General features: G+C 34.8%; 1 pseudogene; it reads right to left on the bottom strand.

Annotated features, from left to right (window-relative positions):
• Nucleotides 1–453: 453 nt before the first annotated feature.
• On the bottom strand, nt 454–819 carry LOC141522996 (protein LTO1 homolog pseudogene; annotated as a pseudogene).
• Between the last annotated feature and the right edge of the window lie 20,580 nt (nt 820–21,399).

Below are 21,399 nucleotides of genomic sequence, written 5' to 3' on the forward strand. Positions count from 1 at the left end.
CACCCCTGTCTCAACACAGAATTAAGGGTCAGAATTCCATAGTTCGCTCGGTGGTGATGCTGGGAATTCTCCAGTTGCACATCTCAATCTCCCTTCTCAGATCCTTTTCCAATTTCTCTGAGGCTAGGAGTGGGAGAGGAGGAGGAGGGTCTGGAGTGACTGTCCCCCCAGCCGTGGGGTCCTTCCATTTCTTCTCTTACAAAGAAGCCCCACTTTTTCAAAGGAACTCAGCCTCGGTATCCATGAAGGCCACAGGGCAAAGGCATCCAGGCCAAAGAATAGGCCTGTATGGAGGGGCACAAATGAAGGGCCCGACCAAGTCTTTTCATGGAGAGATTGCAACCCTCGTTTCCTGGACAATGAATGCCCAATGATCGTTTGGACTTGAATCTCATTTTTAAACACTTGACACCCAGGCATCTGTTCCTTATCATTTCTTCTGTCTTCTTGTGCTCAAAATGAGAGTGTGGAGCTTCCGGGACTGACTAGAAAGTTGGGCTAAACCCCGAGCAAGGGGCAAACCTGGCTAAACTTCCCTCTAATTGTGTCCAGATCTTCATGACACTGGGCATAAGTGGGGTCGGCGTAGGAGAATTTCTGCATCATCCCTAGGAACAAGTCGAGCATCCTCCTCTTCTTACTGTCCTTCTCAGTGGAGCTCTCAGAAAGCAGACATTTCCATGTAAATGCAAAACCTCGGTAGCACCCCTCGGTCAGACCCAGGCGGCCGCCTTCAGCGTAGCCCTCCTGGTAGGCTTCGCCGCACTACCTCTCCTCTGCCATCACGATGGCGTCAAACAGGTCTGGGGGCTGCTTCATGGCCCGGTGGGCTCCGGCCCGCCCGCGGCGGCTCAGTCCTCGGGCCGGGCCGGCCGCGATTTTACTTGTTTTAACAGATAAATGTACTAATTGATGGAACTAGACAGCTCAGTAGAATGTTAAGGTGGCGAGCTGATGCTATGAGAGGATACACCCAGATTCTTAGAATCCTTTTTTGTGCATGGTTCATGCAACATTCTGTAAATCATAGGGTCTCATTTGGGCACACCTGATATCATGTACTAACAAGTGCACTGGAGCTGCATTCCAAGAGTAAATAATGGGAACTTTTATATGCTAAATTGAGCCAGATCTTGGGCAAGAGCAGCATCAGCTGAAAGAACTGGAGGAAGGCTGAAGGGTGGCATTTTCAGTTCTGGCTTGTCCAGAAGTTCTGGAAAAAACCCCTTGTCCCCTCTCTCCTCCTTTGCCAATACATGCACAAAAAAATTAGGCAAAAATGCACAGGACAGAATTAATGAAAGAAAAAGAAATATATAAGAGGAAGCTGAAGGAAAGGAAGGAAAAAAATATTTTAAGAGGCAGAGAAAACAATGTGAAAAGAATGAATGGAAACTTCATTTTGAGTTCTAAATTGGAAATACCCTAAATTTTTTGTTTTAAATTTTCCTAGAGAAAGACAATCTTGCAAGTACCTTATTCCTAAAGGCAATATCCAGCAAACATATAAGGCCTTTCCTGAATATGCATATTGCTTCAGCTCACTTGTCACAATGAAAGGGTGAGTACCATTTAAGCATAAGTTGCCAATTGGTAACTTATTATGGTGGTAAAGAGGTTTTGTCACATGTCACATGCTCAATAACTGCTGAGAGATACTTTCAACTCAAGAAATTCTGTGATTTTATGATTCTATGATTCTAAGATCTCATTCAGTTTCACAATCCTAATAATTGCAAAGGAATTTGGAGATTGGGGTTCCATCAACTCCAGACGAAAAGGAAATTATGACAAGAACTTTCACCAGTTTTATATTGTAAATAGCCCAAAATGATGAAGCATCTTAAGCCTCACATTAGCCAGAAGAATCATTCAGGTATCCAATGACCTAGAATACTACCAAATTAGTCTTTTAATGACTTGCTTTTGTTCCACATTACAATCTCTAAAACTCTCTGGGCAACTCTGTAACAGAATCATACTTGGATTTTGGAAATCTATTTGGATATCACATTAAACTTTCAAAAAAGTTACACATAATTCATGTCTCCTTTTTTTTGTACTAATAAGAGACAATTTGCTAGATTACAAAACTCCATAATCAGAGTATTCAAGTTTGTTTAAATTTTATTCAGAACGCATTCTAATTTTATAGCTACTCCTAAATCTCTCTCTCTCTCTCTCTCTCTCTCTCTCTCTCTCTCTCTCTCTCTCTCACACACACACACACACACACACACACACACTGACACACACAAATTTAATTGTTCAATTTTTAAAAGAAATAGTAATCTGTCAATGTTAATCAGAATAAACTCCAGAATGTCATTATTTATTTTACTAATCTCAGCTTTTGATGCAAACAACAACTGTTCATCCTACAGATTTTTTTGCTATAATGATTTTGTGAAAAGTAAATTTATGATTCTTTGTGCCACAAAGGAATATATGGGTATGATATAGTGAAGCATCAGGGCCATTAGTTTTGTCCCTCACCAACATCCCTTTCCTTACCCTGGATTTTGGATGTTCAAAAAGTGAAATAGTGCAGTATCAGAGTACTATCTTTGTAAGATTCTTCATTGAAAGTAATCAATTCAGTTCTCACTTCATCAAAGGCTGTTTTTGCCAGACTGCAGGCTTTCTTAGATGAATTTAGTATCACATAGAGAAATTGAGAACCAAGGTTTGTAGAACTGGGTTTGTGAGCACATTTCTTTTTTTCTAACTTCAAATACTTCCTGGTAAGTCTATTGGGAGCTTGACACCACGGTTTGCTTATTGTCTCCAGATGCCACCACAGAGAAACATCTGGAATAATAACCTTAAATTTTTAAGTGGAATATCTTCTTTCTGGTTGTTTGGCATTGAGAATAAGGTACTTGTTCAAGAACTCCAGAATGTCTTTGCAGATAGCCTACAATTTTGCTTCTATTTTCTCACTGTTTCTTCTTACTTCTCTCATCTATTGCTTAGTGCTAGGGATCACTCCTGGAGAAGAACATCAGGCTACTGAGGGGAGGTTCTTCCTTTTCTTTGGAAAGTTCCAATGACTTTGCTCATTGGTTTACTTCATGGTGGCATCCTTATCATCATAAGATTCAGTATGCTCAGTGGGTTTCACTCTCTGCACAAGCTCACTTTTATACATGGTTATTCCCAGACAGTGGGCAGCTCAGGGTTCACACACCTCCTGTCGAGGCTTCAAACATGATGATATCTTCTCTCCCCAAACCTCTCCTCAGGCACCAACAGCAGCAGCAGGGCTAATTCCACTTCCACTCAGGTCTCAAATGTAATTTTAGGCTCATACTATGAGACCCTGGGAAAGTCACTTAACTTCTGTCTGACTCAGTGGCCTTCTAATATCATCATCGAGCTGTTTAACTTACTATGTGTAAGTGCTAGGGGGAAAAGGTTTAGAAAAAAATACACAGAAAAAAGGCTCTGATGACAAGGAGCTCATATGGGGCAGGCAACATGCAAACAACAATGGATAATCAAGTTTCATATAGTATAAATAGGAGATAGGCTTTAACATAAAGGAAGATAAGGAGAAATTCTTTTTCAGAGAGTAGAATTTTAGTTGGAACCTGAAAACAATCAAGGGAAAGCAGAAGACTGAGATGAAAGGGGAGAGAGTTCCAGACATGAGAGGCAGTGAAAAATCATTGAATGAAGAGATGGAGCTATGACTGAGGAACATCTAGGAAGCCAGTTTGATTGGATCATAGAGTAGATGGAAAAAAGGATGATGTAAAAAACTGGAAAGGCTGCAAGGAAGCATCCAAGTGATGATGGTCTTCAAAAGTCAGAAGATTTCTTATTTGAACTTAGAGGTTTTCAGGAGCCACTACAGTTGATTAATTAGGGAGATGACATGGTTCATACTATGTTTTAGCAAGATAAATTTGATAGCTAAGTGGAGAATGGACCAGAGTGCGAAGAAGCTTTGAGGCAGAAAGGGACAAAAATGAAGTTAATGTAAAAGTTCAGGTTAAGGAGACTAAGGACTGCATCAGAGTAGTGACAGTTTCAGAGGAGAAAAGAGGATATATACAAAAGATTATATGAAGATAAAAGTGAAAAGACAGTAGCAGATAAGAAATGGGGGATAAGAGATAGTGATGAACTAAGGATGACACCTAGATTAGAAGCCTTATAACTAGAAAGACAATGAATTTAATTTTAGTCATATTATTTTTAATTTATCTATAGGGCATCCAGTTGGTGAAGTACAATAGGCATTTGTAGATGTGAGATTGGGGATTGGTCAGGAGAGAGGTTAGGGCTAAACAAAAAGATATGAGAATCAAAAGAAAAGAGATGGCATCAAATGCAGGGCAATTGATGAGATCACTAAGCAAAAGAATGTAAAAGGAGGAGAAAAGATGGTCCAGGACAGAGTCTTGGTGTTAAACCATGGATAGTTGGACAAGATCTTGGTAAAGATCAAGCAAAACAGATTAAGAAGAAATAATAAGAGAGGTTGGAGGGGATTGTTGTCATGAAATTCTTGAGAGATTAGTAGATCAAGGAGAAAATCTTGATCAAAATTGGTAAAAGGCAGAAAGGTCAAGAAGAATGAAGATAGGGGTGGCTAGGTGGTGCAGTGAATAAGAGCACTGGCCTTGGAGTCAGGAGTACCTGAGTTCAAATCTGGCCTCAGACACTTAACAATTATCTAGCCATGTGGTCTTGGGCAAGCCACTTACTCCCATTGCCTTGAAAAAAATCTAAAAAAAAAGAATGAAGATAGAGAAGATACAATTAGATTTGGCAAATAAGTGATTATTGATAACTTACATGCAATGAGATCTGAAATCATATTATAGAGAATAGGGAATAGAAGTGTTGTTTATAGACTGCTTTTTCAAGGATTTTTTTTAATGTTAGAGAATAAGGTTTATGGATAATGAATTAGAAAGACTAAAGAACTATAGGTCACATACTTTACATCTTTTATAACATGAATATTTTATTGAAGACAAAAAAAATAAAAGTTACAGACTTTTTCATTGAATAAAATGACAAAAATGAAATTGATTTTACTTAATATACAGGGAATTATTTGTACTATTATCAGAGTCATTTAGGAATCAATATTATATACAGTCAGACCCCCAATGTTTTAGAGCAAAATAAAAATTATTATAAAGCTAGAAGAAAGAACAAAACTGAACAAAAGTCTTGGGATACAATGAAAACAACTCTAACCTCACTTATTTAAATGTTACTGTTGATGAAAAATGATGCAACATTGACATCAATAGTAATACATTTTGTACAATTTAATAAATAAAATAATTGCTATAACCATAAGACAAAAAGAACCTAAGAAGCTCCTTAATCCATTAAACTTGATTTACTTGCTAAAAAGAAATATATGATGGCCAAATATAAGACTAGTTTAGAATCCAAGACAGGTAGACATTAGATTTCTTATATATTCTTATGTATTATATATAATATTCTCAATATTATATTCATATAAATATTTATTATGTGAATACATATATATGCATATTTGGGATATGTAAAATTTTATGAAGTTCAATGGAAAATTGTGTGTAGTATCACCTCACAAAGCAGAGAGAAAGAAGGGAGGGAAAAACTATTTAAAGAAAGTTTAAGACTTCTGGCCAAGATGGTGGAGAGAAGCCAGGTACTGTTAAATTCTCCGGGCTTTCTCTCAGAAGTAACATGAATCGAGCCTTTTAACTTTTTTTATTCCACAGAACCCAAAGAAGAACCAAGGAGAACATCTGCCATCAAGACCAGTCTTAGGGCTGCGGGCAGACCAGTGCTGCGGGCAGAGAGCAGAAACCCAGAGCAGGGCTGCAGGGTGAAACCAGGGGACTGACTTGACAACAGCAGTGGTGGAACTGTTTGCTGTGTGCACAGCAGGCAGATGGGAGAGCTCCAATGCAGCTGCTCAGACATCTATCCAGTCAATTCCACTGGTCTGGAAAATGCAGGCCACAAGATCCCATGTTTCCAACTAAGTCCCCCCATCCTCCATTCCTGTGGGAGGGTGTGCCTTTCTCCAGAACAAACACAGTAATAGTCCCCAGGAGATTGCACCTTGCTCCAAGACCAGGATGTAGGCAGTAGATTTCCTCCCCCCCCCAGGCTGATTGCTGATTAAGTTGATTGGCTTTCTTTCCTGAGGGTCCAGCAGAGCCTGCAGCACCGCCCCCAAAGCATAGGGAGTAAGCCACTAATCAACATCACAGACAGCCCAGAGAAAGCTTCTGGCATCCCTTAGTGGCTGTCCTACTGAGTAACCCTGGGGAGTTTCTAAGCAAGGAGAGCAAGGTCTCTATGGATCTCAACACTAAAGGTCTGTGAACCAGCCCTTTCCCTGACTCAGAATCCTAGAGAAAGGGCCCAAAATGAAAGGCCAGTGCAAAACAAGCTCCATTGAATATTACCTTTAAGACAAGTATCCTAACTCAGAGAGGACTGGAATTTCAGAGAAGAATATGAATTGGTCTCCAGCCAGAAAGAAGAGATCAGAAAGGAGTTTAAAAAGTCAAATAAAAAACTGGGAAAAGAAAAGCAAGAGAAAATTAATACTTCACAAGAGAATATTTACATCTTACAACAAGAAAACAAATTCTTTGTAAATACAATTGGACAAGTGCAAAATGAAAATAATTTTCTCAAAAATACAATTAGGTAAATGGAAAAAGGTAACAATCCCTTCAGAAATAAGACTGACCAATTGGAAAAGTATATGCAAAAGGTAAATGGAGAAAACTCTTCTCTTAAAAAAAGGTTGCAATCTGTGGAAACTAATGACTTCATGAGACACAAAGAATCTGTTAAAATAAAATTGAAAAAAAAAATAGAAGAAAATGTAAAATACCTCATTGGCAAAGCAAACTGACCTAGAAAATAGACCTAGAAGAGATGATTTAAGAACCATAGGACTTCTTGAAAACTTTGAAGAAAAAAAAACAGGACTCCATACTTCAGGATATAGTGAAGTAGAACTGCCGTGATATCCTGGAATCAGAGGGCAAAATAGTTATTGAAAGTGTAAATCAATCCCCTCCTCAAAGGGATCCCAATATGAAAACACCAAGAAATATGGTGGCCAAACTCCACCATGATCAGATCAAGGAGAAGATACTACAAGTAGCCAGAAAGAAACAATTCAAATACTAAGGAGCCATAGTCAGGATTACTTGGGACCTGGCTGCACAAGCATTGAGGGATCAAAGGGCTTAGAATATGACATTCCAGAGAGCAAGGGAGCTTGGATCACAACCAAGAAATCCCCATCCAGCAAAATTGAGCCTTTTCTTTCAGGGGAGAAGATGGATATTTAACTATATAGGAGACTTTCAACTTTTCCTGATGAAAAGACCAACACTAAACAGAAAATTTGATCTTTATACAGGAGGCTCAAGAGATAAACGGGGGAAAGAAAAAAAAACATTATCCAATAAGATTAAACTGGTTATATTTTCACCTGGGAGGAAGATTCTCATAACTATTGAGAATTGTAATTCTATTAGAGGGAATATACTTAGTCAGAAGAATATACTTAGATGGATTTCCATGTCTATGACTGATGGAATTAAAGAGAGGGGGAAAGTAAAGAGATGGGAGAGAGGGAAAGATTGACTGGAGTAAATTTTAACTCATGAAAGTTGTGAAAAGACCTATTGTAATAGAGGGAAAGAAGGGAGGAGATGAGAACTGCCTGAAATCTTATTCTCATCAGATTTGGCTCAAAGTGGGATTAACACACACACTCAATTGAGTTTGGAAATTTATCTTAAATTTCAATTATTAAGAAGGGAGAGGGGGGAAGAAGGGAAGGACTGACAAAAGGACGGGAAAGAAGAATGGAAAAAGGGAAAGAGGGAAAAGGGAAGGGTTGGATAGAAGGGGATAAACACACTGATGGAGGTGGTACTTGAAAGCCAAATACTGGGAAATAGGGACAAAGTGAAAAAAGGGGGGGAAATACAAATGGAGGAAAGATAGCATGGAGGCAATAAATAGTAATTATAACTTTGAATATGAATGGGATGAAGTTCCCATAAATGGAAGTGGATAGCAGAGTGGATTAAAAAATAGAATCCTACAATATGCTGCTTACAAAAAATGCATTTGAAACAGAGAGATACAAAGGGTAAAGGTAAAAGACTGGAGCAGAATATATTATGCTTTAACTGAAGTGAAAAATGGCAGGGGTAGCAATCTTTATCTCAGACAAAGCAGCTGCAAAAATAGACCTCAATGAAAGAGATAAGAAAGGATAAGGAAGGAAACTATATTCTTCTTAAAGGTACCCAAGTGGTATAGCATCCAAAATCTTAGAAGAGAAGCTGAATGAGTTACAGGAAGCCATAGGCAGTAAAACTCTACTGATGGGAGTCCTCAACCTCCCTCTCTCAGAATTAGATAAATCTTATCATAAAATAAACCAGAAGGAAGTTAAGGAGGTAAGTAGAATGTTAGAAAACTTAGACATGATAGACCATTGGAAAATTGAATGGGGATAGAAAGGAGTAACCTTTTTTTCCTGCAGTACATGGCACTTACACAAAAACTGACATTTACTAGGGCACAAAAACCACATAAGCAAATACAGACAGGCAGAAATATTGAATGCATCATCTTCTGTCCATAATGCATGAAAAATCATGTGCAATAAAAGCCTATGGAGAGAGAGACTTAAAAGTAATAGGAAACTAAATAACCTAACATTAAAGAATGAGTGGATCATACAACACATCATAGAAAGAATTAATGATAGAAATATTAGCTTCAGCAATAAGTGAAGAAAAAGAAATTGAAAGAAATAGAATTGGGAAAGAAGCAACAAAACCCTCACTCTTTGCAGATGACATGATGGTATACCAAGAGAATCCTAAAAAATCATCTAAAAAACTACTAGGAAAAAATTAGCAATTTTATCAAAGTCACAGGATATAATATAAAACCACACAAACCCTCAGTATTTCTATTTATTACTAGCAAGATACAACAACAAAATCTAGAAAGAGAAATCCCATTTGAAGTAACTTCAGATAAGATAAAATACTTGGGAGTTGACCTGAGAAGGCAGACTCAGAAACTCTATGAAAACAACTATAAAACACTTTTCACATGAATAAAACCAGATTTAAATAACTGGACAAATATCAACTGCTCATGGACAGGCCAAACTAATATAGTAAAAATGACAATTCTACCTAAATTAAGCTACTTATTTAGTGCCTTACCAATCAAACTTCCAAAAAATTACTTTAATGATATGAAAAAAAATGTAACTAAATTCATATGGAGAAACAAAATGTCAGAATATACAGGAATTTAATGAAAAATAACGTGGCTTAGCCTTACTAGATCTAAAATTATATTATAAGGCATCAGTCAACAAAACTGTCTGGTACTGGCTAAGAAATAGAGTGGTGGATCAGTGGAATGGACTAGGTGCAAAAGAGACACCAGGAAATGATTATAGTAATCTGCTGTTTGATACGCCCAAAGAGTCCAGCTTCTGGGATAAGAACCCTCTCTTTGGTAAAAACTGTTGGGAAAATTGGATCTTAGTATGTCAGAAATTTGGATTAGAGCAACATCTCATACCCTATACCAAGGAAACATCAAAATGGGTAGAGGATTTACACATAAAAGACAATATTATAAGCAAATCAGGAGATCAAGGAATAGTTTACCTGTCAGATCAATGGAAAGGGAAGCAGTTTATGACAAATGAAGAGGTGGAGAACATCATTAAAAACATACTAGATAATTTTGATTACATTAAATTAAAAAAACTTTTGCATGTAGAAAACCACTGTAACCAAGAACAAAACAATATGTAGTAAATTGGGAAACAATTTTACAATTAGTATTTCTGACAAAGGACACATTTCTAAAACATACAGAGAATGGAGTCACATTTATTAAAAAAAAAACCCAAGCTATTCCCCAAATTCACAAAGGATATACAAAGGCAATGTACAGATGAGGAAATCAAAGCTATCCATAGTCATATGAAAATTGTTCTAAATCATTACTGATTAGAGAAATTCAAATTAAAGCATCTCTGAGGTACATCTCACACCTCTCAGACTGGCCAATATGACAGAAAGGACAATAATCAATGTTGGAAGGGATGTGGGAAATCTGGAACACTAATACATTGTTGGTGGAACTGTGAACTGATGCAACCTTACTGGAGAGCAATTTGGAATTACATCCAAAAGGCAACAGATGTGCAAACCCTTTGATCCAGTAATAACTCTACTGGATCTATAAGGGTAAAAACATCACTTGTACAAAAATATTCATAGCAGCTATGTTTGTGGTAACAAAGCATTGGAAATTTATGGGATGTCCCTCAATTGGGGTATGGGTATATGCATGTTATGGAACACTATTGTTCTATTAGAAAGCAGGAGGGATGGGATTTCAGAGAATCCTGGAAAGACTTGCATGAACTGATGCTGAGCGAGAGGAGAAGAACCAGAAGAACATTGTACAATGTAACAGCAACATGAGGGTTATGATCAAGCTTAATGGACTTGCTCATTCCATGAGTGCAATAATCAGGAAAAATTTTAGGGTACCGGCAATGGAGAATACCATATGTATCCAGAGAAAGAGCTGTGGAGTTTTCACAAAGAGCAAAGAATAAAGACTATTACCTTCAATTAAAAAAAAAGTTGTCTTATGTACTACATAATTTTACTTTCTCTAATATTTTATTTTTTCCTCAAAGATATAATTTTTCTCTCAACAGATTCAATTTTGATCAATATATAGCATGGAAACAATGTAACGAGTATCAAATTTCCTTCTGTGAGGGGGAGGGGGAAAGGAAGGGAGGGTGGGGGAAAAATTGAAAAATTCAAAACATTAAAAAATGATAGGTAGAAGCTACTATTGTATATAATTGAAAAACAAAATATTTATAGAAAAAAGAAGGGAGCACAGAAAATCAGGGTAGCTTTGGAAAGAATGCATGATATTTATTAGTTTTTTTTAATATATTCTGAAATGGAAATTCATGATTTTATATTAATACTCTTTTTATGTTGTGTACATGAAAATGTTCCCTTTTTGTCTGTTTGTATTTAAGTTCAAAATGAATAAAAAACAAAAATAAGGAAAAAATAAGGAAAAAAAGAATTAATGATTTAATCCAAGATGATGACAATAATGAGACAATATACCTAAACTTATGGGACACAGACAAGGACTTATTAGGGGATATATTATAACTCTAAATGCTTTTATGAATCACATAGATAAAGAGGAAATCATGAAACATTAGAGCAAGAACAAATTAAAAAATCCCCAATTAAATAAGAAATTAGAAATTCTGAAATTTAAGGATGAAATTAATAAAATAAAAACAAGAAAATTATAGAATTAATAAATAAAACCAAGAGTTGGTTTTATGAAAAAACAAAATAGATAAACCTTTGGTTAATCTGATTAAAAAAAGAAAGAAGAAAATCAAATTACTAGTATCAAAAATGAAAAAAGTGAATTCACTACCAATGAGGAAGAAACTAAAGTAATAACTTAGAAATATTTTGCCTGACCATATGCCAATAAATTTGATAATCTAAATATAATGATGAATATTTACAAAATCAAAAACTGCCCAGAAAAGAAGAGGAAATTAAATACCTAAATAATCCTATCTCAGAAAAACAAATTCAGTAATCCATTGATGAGCTCCCTAATTAAAACTCTCCAGGGTCAGATAGATGCACAAGTGAATTCTAGCAAATATCCAAGGAACAAAAATTGGTTCCAATTCTATATTAAGTTTTTGAAATATAGGTTAAGATGGAGCTCTGCCTAATTCCTTCTATGACACCAACATGTTGCTTATACCTAAACCAGGAAGAGTCAAAACAGAGTAACAAAATTATAATCCAATTTCCCTAATGAATATGGATGCAAAAATATTAAATAAAAATATTAGAAAAGTGATTACAGCAAGTTATCACTAGGATAATACACTATGATAAAGTAACATTTATTCCAGGAATGCAAGGTTTGTACAATATTGGGAAAACTATAGGCATAATTGACTATATCAATAATAATCCTTTCAGAAATCATGATTACCTCAGTAGATACTGTAAATGCATTTCACCAAAATTCAGCACTCATTCCTACTAAAATCATTAGAGAGTATAGGAATAAATGGATTGTTCCTTAAAATGATAAGCAGTATTTATCTGAAACCATCAACAAGCATTATATGCAATGGGAATAAGCATTCCCAATAAGATCAGGGGTGAAAAAAGGATGCTTGTTATCACCATTAGTATGAAATATTGAACTAGAAGTATTAACTTTAGCAATAAGAGAAGAAAAAGAAATTGAAGGAATTAGAATTAGGAGTCAAGAAACAAAATTCTCACACTTTGCAGATGATATGATGGTGTACCAAGAGAACCCTAAAAATTATTTTAAAAACTACTGGAAACAATTAGTAACTTTTGCAATATCACAGGATATAAAAAACCCCACATAAATTTTACATTTCTATATATTATTAACAAGAAATAGTAACAAGAGATAAAAAAGAGAAATCCTATTTAAAATAACTTCATTCAAGACAAAATACTTGGGGGGTCTACTTGCAAAGGCAGACTCAGAAACTATGAAAACAAGTATAAAACATTTTTCACACAAATAAAATCAGATCTAAATAACTGGGAAAAGTATCAGCTGCTCATGGATAGGTCAAACTAATATGATAAAAATGACAATTCAACCTAAATTAACTACTTATTTAGTGTCATACAAGTCAAACTTCCAAAAAAATTACTTTAGTGAGCTATAAAAAAGTAACTAAATTCATATGGTGGAACAAAAGTCAAGAATATCAAGAGATTTAATGAAAAAAAATGCAAAAGAAGACTACTTAGCTATACCAGATCTAAAATTATATTAAAACATCAGTTATCCAAACTTTCTGGTACAGGCTAAGAAATAGAGTGGCGGATCAGTGGAATAGATTAGATACAAAAGACAATATCTCATACTCTATACCAAGATAAGGTTGAAATGGGTGCAGGATTTAGACATAAAAGACAATATTATAAGCAAATTATGAGAACAAGGAATAGTTTACCTATCAGATCTATGGAATGGGAAGCAGTTTAATGACCAAAGAAGAGATAGAGAACATTATAAATAAACAAACTGCAGTTTTGATCCTGTTAAATTAAAAAGCTTTTGCATAAACAGAACCATTGTAGCCCAAGATCAAAAGAAATGTAATAAATTGGGGAACAATTTTTACAACTAGTGCTTCTGACAAATGACTCATTTCTAAAATATATAGAGAACTGAGTGAAATTTATTTAAAAAAAAAACCAAATCATTCTCCAGTTGACAAATGGTCAAAGGACACACAAAGACAATTCTTGGATGAGGAAATCAAAGCTATCTGTAGTCATATGAAAAATTTCTCTAAATCATTATTGATTAGGGAATTACAAATTAAAGCATCTCTGAGATAACACCTCACACCAGTCTGATTGGCTGATATGACTAGAAAGGCTAATGATAATGTTGGAGGGGATGTGAGAAATCTGGGACACTAATGCATTGTTGGTGGAGCTGTGAACTGACCCTACCTTTGTGGAAAGCAATTTGGAATAATGACAAAAGGCAATAAAAATGTGCATATTTTTTGATCCAGCAATAACACTACTGGATCTGTATCCTGAAGAGATTATGAAAAGAGATAAAATACCACAGTTAAAAATGATTCATAATATCTCTGTTTCTAGTGGGAAAGAACTGGAAATTGATGGGATGCCCATCAATTGGGGAATGACTAAACAATGGACTTGATATTCAGCTGTACACCTATGAAGAAGACAGTTGTCATCCACATTGTTGTATATATAAATGATAGAATGAGATTTTTCTATAAGAAATCATGGGGGATGGGATTTCAGAAAAATCTGGAAAGACTTGTATGAATTGATACTGAGTTAGATGAGAAAAACCAGAAGAACATTATACACCTTAATGACAAAATGTATTAATGATCATCCCCGATGGACTTGCTCTGTATCCAGAGAAGGCACTATGTAGTTTAAACCAAGACCAAAGATTATTATCTTCGATTTTTAAAAGTTGTAGTATGTATATGTCATTTTGCTATCTCAATGTTTTCTTTCTTCCTTTTGTGTGTTTCTTATCTCAACACATTCATTTTGGATCTATGCATATCATGGAAGCAAATGTAAAGAGTGTATCAGAGTGCCTTCTGTTGGGGAGGTAGGGGAAGGGAAGGGAGGAAGGGGGAAAAATTGTAAAATTCAAAATCTTGCAAAAATGATTGGTAGAAATTACAAATGTATGTAATTGGAAAACAAATAAAATATTTGTATATATTTTTAAAAAGTGAAAGTTTAGCCAAAGACTTGCCTAGTCAAAACTATTCTGAGAGCATTTTATGGATGCAACTTAAAGGAGTATAACAAATGAAAAAATGGAATTTGTAAAGGTTTTTGTAAGAAATTCTCCCCCCCCCACTAAAGACTGTGGTGCTACCACATCTAATAAAGTAAATAGGATAAATTCTGTAAGGGTTTACATTATAAATAAGAAGAAAGTAAGCCTTCCTTAGTCATACATCAAGTTATGGTTAGTCAGAGCCTGGAGTAAAACCCAAGTCTTCTTAGTCCTTATCTAATCCTCTTTCCACTTCACAATATTGCCTCAAATAGGCCCTTAATACTACACAACAGTCTTGTTATTCATGAATCACTGCCTCATTTCCCTTTCCTTGGTGGCTGTTTCAGTCCTTTTCTTTGCTCTTTAGATATAAATTTCTTCTTGAAATTCACCTCCTCCTTGACTTCTGTACCACTGTATCTCTACAGTTTTCCCTTGACCTTTCTGAAAATTCTTTTACTTTCCTTTTTGAACTCCTCCTCTTGCTCCTATTACTTGAATATTTTCCAATTTTGCCTTGTTTTCTCTTCCCCCTCCTCATATCCCATCTTTTTACTTTTTCTTAGACATGTTATCTACTTCCATAACTTAAATTTCCATTTCATTACAGATAACTCACTTATCCATAATTTTGCTCCAAATTTTTTCGAAAGTACTGTCTCTTTAACTTTAACTGAGTATCTAACCAGTAGTTTAAGTTCAACAAGTAAATCATTCACACATTCAATAAGAACTTACTAAACATACACTGAGAACTAAAAAAATGTCCCAGTACCAGAATACAAAGACAGTGAGTTTTTGTGATTTATGTAAGGAGCTTACATTGATCATGTCTTTCCCTAGGAAATCTGTCCCTCACTTGAACCTTTCCATATCTGCTAATAGTACTACCATTCTCCTGGTCCCCAAACCTTATGACATCAGAGTTTTCTTTGACTCTTCACTTTTCAACATTATATGCTAGCACATAGTAAGCATTTACTACGATGCTTAGTGATTTAATAATAAATCACCTGATATATTTAATCAATTGCCAGATTCCTTTGAGTCTACTCCCACAATATTTTCAATGTCCATCTACTTCCCTCCATTCTACAGCAAGTACTTTAGGTTTGACACCCCACAGTTATTCTCAACCTTGTTTTGCCTCTCTAATAAAAAGGTTGACCTGTTGTGCATGCTATAACTTCTTGGAGTCACAGGTGAGAGTTGGGGTGTATCAGATGGACACCAAAGGTGGAAAATAGTTCTGAAAAGAACTCTGCAACTCTAATACTAGAGGTACTAGTCTTCCTTGAATATCTTCTACCCTAAGCACTTAATAAAATTTTTTGAGGAAATGATTGAACAAAGAAATAACATAAATGAAAGAATGAATGATTTTGTTTTCTAATGGAAATATCATGAGGGTGAAATTCAAGTTTATAAGTGGGCATTTGAACATCATTTAACTCACATTATTAAAAGAAATATAGTGTAGTAGTTGTTACTAATCCTATCCTAACTCCATCCGCCAGATCTCCAGCAGTCTTAAATAGCACTTCACTCATTCCTAAAGGAGTCAAACTCCCTATTTGTGATATTTCAGTTCAGCAAGTCAGAGACTAAGATTATGTGTTTCTCCCCAAGTAGATCAATTTTCATACTTTTCCATATCAATAGAGATTATCTTTTACCTAGTGATTTATCATGCAAATAAATGTCATTGGTCACAAGAAGAACTACATGGAAGTATGTGGATGGATTAAAGAAATCCATTGCCATTAATAGAAAAAGCAACTTAAGGCATAAGCCTTAACTGTCTTCCTCATAGGTGTATAGCTGAATGTCAAGTCCATTAATTACTTAGTGTAAGCTATTTTTATAGCTTTTAGAACTGGATTTTTCTATTTTATAGAAGCTGCTAAGTATTTCTAAAGATCCAGCCCTAATTAATGATGATGATACTTGATGAGCTTAAAGCTGTTTTAAATGAAGGGACTTTTAAAATGTTTTCTGAATTCTTTTTTTTTCTTTTTATTAATGCTATAGTTATTGCCTATCAACATTAAAGTATAATCATAATCCACTTATTTGCTAGTGATTTTTCCTGTAAGGAATCTATTTAAATATTCACTTATGAAGGATATGAGACAAAATGGGAATAATATTTGAATTACAAAGGTGACATAAGGAATAGCTAGAAGCAAAAGGGATATGTTTCAAAAGTTATTAATTACATGGTGTTGCTTGTGAGTAAAATTACTGGTGAAATATAAGGCAATGACCAAGAAATAATTATATTTATATGCCAAGGACATTACCTGAAAGCAATTTATGTCAGCCAAGAGGCTAAGTTCAGATAGTTCAGACAATTCTAGATTTTTGGAAAATTAATAAGAGTTGAAGTGGAAATGTAGAACCTTGCAAATAACTTAAAGTAAAATCTGATCCAGGAAGAGCTCACAGAAATTTAAAAACATGGACAACCAGGGTACTACAAAGCTCTATTGATAAAAGATCACTATTTCAGTTTTATTTTCAGAGGCAGAGCTTTAATGTAGAGGGGGGTAAAATAGAAAAAAGTCTTCTACAATGAAATTAGGAATAAAACAACACTTTTATAGACAAATTCTCATACAAAGACTAATCCTGGACCATTAAAAATATATTTTTTGTTTATCCATTTGCAGTTATTATCCCAAAGTCTGTTAAGTATATTCTAATATTTTGAAGAGCAATAATTTCCTTAGTATGCCCTTTAACTGATGGAAATCATAACTTTTTATTACTTAGTGGAAGTTTTAATGCTTCTGTTTTATTAGATAGAAAACAATGTACTGGATATTTTGTTTCGCTATCTTTCAGTTAAGCAATTGAAAGGATAGTGAAAGTGAATTCAAACAACTAATGAATTCTATTTGAAAATTAGCTATTACATTAAATACCATAAAAGCATGAAGTAATAACTCCTAGGGGTAGCTAGTTGGCACAATGTATAGACCACTGGCCTTACAGTAAAGAGAATAAGAGTTCCATTCTGGCCCCAGACACTTGACTAGCAGTGTGATCTTGGGCAAGTCACTTAATTTTGATTCCTTCACATCTAGGGCCATCTCCAGTCCTGATTCAGATCAGTCACCGGACCCAGATGCTCTGGAGGAGAAAGTGAGACTGATGGCTTAGCATAGCATCCCCCTCACTCAAATCCAATTCATATACTTGCCATAGCATCACCTCCCTGAAGTCATGGTCTTCTTTTGAAAATGAAGGATAAAAAGCAATATTATCATCAATTGTCAGACCTGGAAGGGAACGTTGAGACCATCTTTCCACCCTATTCATTGTACAGATGAAGGAAAAAACTGATGTTCAGAGATATGAATCTTTTGCCCCCCACATCACATAACTAACAAAAAAGTTGGGATTGTACCCAGATCATCAGAATCTAAGTGTAGTTGTTTTACTTTCCTCAAATTACCTCATGTTTACTTATTTGTGCCCAAAGAATGTTAACTTCTCAAGGGAAGGAAATTCTTTTTATTTTGGTTGTACTTTCTTTTTGTCCTCCTCCTCCTCCTCCTCCTCCTCCTCCTCCTCCTCCTCCTCCTTTTCTCCTCCTCCTCCTCTCTCTACTCCTTTCCCTGTCCTTCTTTCTCCTTTTACTCCTTCCTTCCGAAACATGTTTAGCAACCACTGATTAATTCCTAATTGTTTTCAATGACTTAAGACCCATAGAACTTAGTGGCCAGTCTTTTGGTAAGATTTAGAATAAAATGTAATGTAGAATGCTCTGTATTTTGATAGATCCCTGACTTTACCAATTTGGGTACTCTCTCCTCCTGAATATATCATACCTTCTTTTACTCTTTCCCCTTCTCATCAGAGTTAACATATATAAAGTGCTTTAAGGTGTGCAAGATATCATACAGTTATTATGTAATGCATGGAACAGTGATCAGGATATAGCAAAAAAAAAAATTCAGAGATAAAATCTCTGAAGGGCTGATGTGTGGAAGAGAAGTTAAATTAATTCCCCTTATCTACATAGAGCATAATAATAAATATTGGCCAAAATTGCAGAATACCAGTTTTAGATTCATATGAAAAGAATGTTCCTATTCTTTCATGTTCTCCCCTGGTGAAATAGACTACTCTAGAAGGAAGGGCTTCCTCTCATTGAATTTTTTTCTAAAATAACCAGGAACCCTGCTTATGGAAAGGGATTCTCATACAGATTTCATTTGAGCTAGTTGACCTTTGAGCCATCTTTCAATTTTGATATTGTATAATTTTGATTGTTGATAATTTTACTAAAATCTTCCCTGTCAGCATATCAGCCACTCTCACTACCTGTGTGACATTGGGGCAATTGATTAATTTCTCTGGATCTCAGTTTTTTCATCTATAAAATGAGACAGTGAATAAGATGACTCTCAAAGTTCCTTCCAGTTTTAAATCCATTATCCCATTATCAAAATGATCTGAATCAAGCAAAAATTATTCCTCTCCATTAGAACAAAAATAACTTTTAAAAATTCATCTCTGAGTAAATAAATTACAGAATTGTTCTTAACCTTATGAAGGAATGAAGTACTCTTTTTCAGGGTTGCTAAAGTTATTTAATAGATCTGAGAAGGCATGTAGATGAACAGTTCATATATAAAGGGACAAAAAAAATGCTACCCACTAAAACAGTTGTTTGCAATAGCAATCCATACATATTCTCTAAGTTGACAGTGTCACTTTTCATGAAAAATATCATTGACCTAAATAACTATTTTATAATAAGGAAATTTTTTAGTGGTGGCTTGAACTTCTGCATTTTTTTCCCTTTAACATAGATTCCTCTTTTGCTAACTATACTTTGAAAATGTCCTTTTAAAGACAGGTTTTCATGATTCTACTCTATCCTACTTAACGTCTACTAGACAAACTCTCTCTCTCTCTCTCTCTCTCTCTATATATATATATATATATATATATACAAACAATAGTCATGATAATATATTATATGTGTGATAATATATCATGTATATTATGCATATAATGTATATCTTGAACTATAAAGAAAACTTTAAAAGTCTTAAAACAGTCTTAAAATATTCTTAAAATCTTTGATTCAGAGCCTAGGCTGTAATAGACTAAGGAGGGCATGATAAGATTAATTTGAGGATTTAAGATATCTATGCTGTTAAAGTAATATGAGTCATCAAGATTACTCTGAGCAAATGAAACAACTCCTCAGAGTCTTAATTTCCTTTTCTGTAAAAGGAAGTTAGACTAGATGAATGCCAGCTCCAGATTACTCATTTGATAAAGATATATTAAGAATGTAATGTATTCAGACACTATTCTAGGCATGGGGATCCGAAGACCAGGACCAAATAGTCCCAGCTCTCAAGGATCTCACATTCTTGGGAGAATACAAGCTTAAATAATTTTTGTAACAAAATAAATTGTTATTGGAGAGAATATGAGAAGAAGACTTTTATGTTCCTATTATATTATTGACTATTGAAAAGTTATTAAGCAGGGCTTATATTGCTTTTTAAGCATCAAATAGTTTTAAAAAGTATTTATTTAAAATTATTAAATGCAAAAATGACAGAACCAGATGTAAGAACTCAGTGAAAAATTGTATACTACTTTTGAGGGATATTGTAGAAAAGACTCATGGTTTCAACCATGAGCTGGGACCTCTGAGATCATTTATACCTCTAAAATTTTTATGGTTCTCTGAGTACTAGTTATGATTTTTCTATAGCTTCCCCCCTTTGTTAAAAAACATGAAATCATAGTATATTAGAGGGACCTTAGATATAATTATCCAGTGAAACCACATCTTACAGATGTGGAGAATGTGGCCTAGAACTGAAATAACCTCCTCAAAGTCACACAGGTATTAAATGTTTGGTCTGGAACTTGAACTAAAATCTTCCTACTTCCAGGATTCTTTAGTGACAATTTTTCCAGTCTTTGGAGATATTATGTGATATTTTGCTATAGACTAATGAATGAAAAAACATTCTTTAGATTCATAGATTCATTCAACAATTATTTTTTTAGTTTCTCCCACATATACAACATTATTCCAAACAACACCAATCATTGTCACATGTCATATTGAGTACACACAAACATAAATTGTTTTGTATTGGGAAAGATTTTTCTGTCAACACATCTGTCATGTTCCCACTTATATTATGAGACCAGGATTACACTCTGTCAATAAGCACTTGACATTTACAATAAGCATTTATTAAGAATCTCTGTGCAGATGACTATAGAGCCAGGACAATTCAGTATAAAAACAGTCAATTTGGAAGCTAATTTCCAATTATTAACCAGCATAATGCAAAATATATAGTAACAGCTTTTGTTCCAGGACTAATATTTAAAAAAGTGAGGATTTATAGCAATAAACTAAGACATTTTTTTTAAATTTCCCAATTTTAATACAAGCTTTGGTCACACAGGGAGGGATAATTTTCTACTGAAGACACTGTGAACATTTTTCCTATGCTCTCTTAACCCTTGAACATTACTAATCTTACCTCCTCTGTAACCTCACTTAATCATGCTTTATCATGTCATTGGCTCTGGTGACTTGTGGACACTTTTCCTCACTCTTTGTCCTGATTTCTATCACCATGTGACTCATCACCATGATAGCTTTCTACATCTTCCCATTAAGCCCAGTCCTATTGACATCATCTGGGAATTTCTCATGCACACTTCATAGAAGCTTTTAGGCAATGTCAGAGGTGATAGTTCTTTGAGTGTTTTGTTTTTGTTTGCCAAGTGCTACAATATACATGCTGATTTACTAATCTCCATTACTCTTTCAGTTTTTCAAAGTTGATTGTTGAAGGTTCCTTGGAACTTTTGACTCAATTTGAATTTTACAAATTTGACTGCTTTTGAAATTGCTAGGTAGCGAAATGGATG

This window comes from Macrotis lagotis, chromosome 1 (assembly GCF_037893015.1).
Source record: "Macrotis lagotis isolate mMagLag1 chromosome 1, bilby.v1.9.chrom.fasta, whole genome shotgun sequence".
Classification (NCBI taxonomy): Eukaryota; Metazoa; Chordata; class Mammalia; order Peramelemorphia; family Peramelidae; genus Macrotis; species Macrotis lagotis.